We start from the raw sequence: 3,971 nt of genomic DNA, 5'->3' as shown, positions 1-3,971 counted from the left end.
TCTTGGTTCCCCACAAGATAGCTTTTGTCCCATTATATTTGGTAGACCCTTCTTGAATACAGTTAATGCTAGGATAGACTGCGAAAAGAATGTTGTTACTATTGGCTTGGATGATATGACTCATGAGTTGAATTTCTCTAAATTTAGTAAACAACACCGTGAAGAAGAATTGCCTAGTTAGTATGAAATTATTGGTCTTGCTTCTATTGCCGTACCTCCTAGTGATCCTTTAGAACAATATTTGCTAGACCATGAGAATGATATGTTTATGAATGAAAGAAGAGAAATAGATGAAGTATTCTTTAAACAGGAACCTATGCTGAAACACAATTTCCCTGTTGAAATCCTAGGGGATCCTCCTCCACCTAAGGGTGATCCCGTGTTTGAGCTTAAACCGTTGCCTGATAATCTTAAATATGCTTATCTTGATGAAAAGAAGATATATCCTATTATTATTAGTGCTAACCTTTCAGAGCATGAAGAAGAAAGATTATTGAAAACTCTAAAGAAGCACCATGCTGCTATTGGATATACTCTTGATGATCTTAAGGGCATTAGTCCCACTCTATGTCAACACAAAATAAATTTGGAAGCAGACGCCAAACCAATTCGTGATCCTCAACGACGTCTGAATCCTAAAATGAAAGAAGTGGTAAGAAAAGAAATACTAAAGCTTCTGGAGGTAGCTATAATTTATCTCGTTACTGATAGTCAGTGGGTAAGTCCTGTTCACTGTGTCCCTAAAAAGGGAGGTATTACTGTTGTTCCTAATGATAAAGATGAATTGATTCCACAAAGAATTATTACAGGTTATAGGATGGTAATTGATTTCCGCAAATTAAATAAGGCTACTAAGAAAGATCATTACCCCTTACCTTTTATCGATCAAATGCTAGAAAGATTATGCAAACATACACATTACTGCTTTCTAGATGGTTATTCTGGTTTCTCTCAAATACCTGTGTCGGCTAAAGATCAATCAAAAGACTACTTTTACATGCCCTTTTGGTACATTTTCTTATAGACGTATGCCTTTTGGTTTATGTAATGCACCTGCTACCTTTCAAAGATGCATGATGGCTATATTCTCTGAATTTTGCGAAAAGATTTGTGAGGTTTTCATGGACGACTTTTCCGTCTATGGATCTTCTTTTGATGATTGCTTGAGCAATCTTGATCGAGTTTTGCAGAGATGTGAACAAACTAATCTTGTCTTGAATTGGGAAAAGTGCCACTTTATGGTTAATGAAGGTATTGTCTTGGGGCATAAAGTTTCAGAAAGAGGTATTGAAGTCGATAAAGCCAAGGTTGATGCTATTGAAAAGATTCCATGTCCCAAGGACATCAAAGGTATAAGAAGTTTCCTTGGTCACGCTGGATTTTATAGGAGGTTCATTAAGGACTTCTCAAAAATTTCTCGGCCTCTGACTAATTTATTACAACAAAATGTACCGTTTGTCTTTGATGATGATTGTGTAGAAGCATTTGAAATACTTAAGAAAGCATTAGTCTCTGCACCTATTGTTCAGCCACCTGATTGGAATTTACCCTTTGGAATTATGTGTGATGCTAGTGATTATGCTGTAGGTGCTGTTCTAGGGCAAAGGGTTGATAAGAAATTAAATGGTATCCATTATGCTAGTAAGACTCTAGACAATGCTCAAAGAAATTATGCTACTACTGAAAAAGAACTTTTAGTAGTTGTATTTGCTTGTGATAAGTTCAGACCTTATATAGTTGATTCTAAAGTAACTATCCAAACTGATCATGCTGCTATTAAATATCTTATGGAGAAGAAAGATGCTAAACCTAGACTTATTAGATGGGTTCTCTTGCTACAAGAATTTGATTTGCATATTGTTGATAGAAAAGGAGCTGAGAACCCCGTTGCAGACAACTTATCTAGGTTAGAGAATGTTCTTGATGACCCACTACCTATTGATGATAGCTTTCCTGATGAACAATTAAATGTCATAAGTACTTCTCGTAGTACCCCTTGGTATGCTGATTATGCTAATTACATAGTTGCTAAATTTATACCACCTAGCTTCACATACCAACAAAAGAAAAAATTCTTCTATGATTTGACATATTACTTTTGGGATGACCCACATCTTTATAAAGGAGTAGATGGTGTTATTAGACGTTGTGTACCTGAGCATGAACAGGAACAGATCCTACGCAAGTGGCACTCTAAAACTTATGGAGGACACCACGCGGGAGATAGAACTGCACATAAGGTATTGCAATCCGGTTTTTATTAGCCTACTCTCTTCAAGGGTGTCTGTAAGTTTGTCCTTTCTTGTGATGAATGTCAAAGAATTGGTAATATTAGTAAACATCAAGAAATGCCTATGAATTATTCACTTGTTATTGAATTGTTTGATGTTTGGGGCTTTGATTATATGGGACCTTTTCCTGCCTCCAATGGATATACACATATTTTAGTTGTTGTTGATTACGTTACTAAGTTGGTAGAAGCTATTCCAACTAGTAGTGTTGATCATAATACTTCTATTAAAATGCTTAAAGAAGTTATTTTTCCGAGGTTTGGAGTCCCAAGATATTTAATGACTGATGGTGGTTCACATTTTATTCATGGTGCTTTCCGTAAAATGCTTGCTAAATATGACGTCAATCATAGAATTGCATCTCCGTATCACCCACAGTCTAGTGGTTAAGAAGAATTGAGTAATAGAGAACTCAAATTAATTTTGCAAAAGACTGTCAATAGGTCTAGAAAGAATTGGTCCAAGAAACTTGATGATGCATTATGGGCCTATAGAACTGCATATAAAAATCCTATGGGTATGTCTCCATATAAAATGGTATATGGAAAAGCATGTCACTTACCTCTCGAACTAGAACATAAGGCATATTGGGATATTAAAGAGCTCAACTATGATTTCAAACTTGCCAGTGAAAAGAGGTTATTTTATATTACCTCACTTGATGAATGGAGAACCCAAGCTTATGAAAATGCCAAGTTGTTTAAAGAAAAGGTTAAAAGATGGCATGACAAAAGGATACAAAAGCGTGAGTTTAATGTAGTTGATTATGTATTGCTATACAACTCTCGTTTAAGATTTTTTGCAGGGAAACTTCTCTCTAAATGGGAAGGCCCCTATGTTATCGAGGAGGTCTATCGTTCCTGTCGTGGATTTGTCACGGCAGATGTCCTTAGTGTCAGGACTTAGTCGCGAGGCCAACGCATCTATGTGGTAGCTTGAGAGGGGTTGAGCGGGACGAGAGACGCGAGGTTTACCCAGGTTCGGCCCCTCATGGTGGAGGTAAAAGCCTACGTCCTACTCTATTGATATTGATGATCATGATCACGGTTACAAGAGTGCTCTATCTCAAGAGCTATTGTCTAAACCTAACTTGTCCAACTTGTGGAACTTGTCCCTCTTCCCCCTTTTGGGGAGCCCTGCCCCTCCTTATATATGTTGAAGGGGCGGTTTACATGTGGAGTCCTATTAGGATTAGGACTAGCCTATCTCTAATACAAACCGGATACAAGTCCAGGTCTTAGCTCCTTGCAAGATAATGTTCCTCATCCTTTCCTCTTAAACCGGCCCACCGTTAAATGTGAACCGGCCTTCTGGGCTTTGGGCCTTGTCATCCGTCGATCCCGCACGCCAGGTCACCAGTGAGTCATAATGACCAGGTGGGTTGCTTGTAAACCGCCAGGTCAGGACGGGTCGCCAGTAACTCACCAAGTGTCAGCGGGGTCTTCAGATAAACCGCCAAGTCCGGCTGGTTTACACTGCGGGGTATATCCCCGACATTAGCCCCCAAGTTTAGCTTGGATTTATTCATGGTAAAGTTATGCTGCAAACTAAACACAAGAACAAATTTGACAGGTTATGCTCCGGGTTAAAAAAAATTGTGAACCGGTACCTGATCATCCTTAAGTCCTTGTTATTTCCTCCTTCTGGGAAATTCAGGTCAACAGACAAGCTTCATAATCA

Source organism: Triticum dicoccoides, chromosome 4A, assembly GCF_002162155.2.
Source record: "Triticum dicoccoides isolate Atlit2015 ecotype Zavitan chromosome 4A, WEW_v2.0, whole genome shotgun sequence".
Taxonomy (NCBI): Eukaryota; Viridiplantae; Streptophyta; class Magnoliopsida; order Poales; family Poaceae; genus Triticum; species Triticum dicoccoides.
This window is presented reverse-complemented; position numbering follows the sequence as displayed.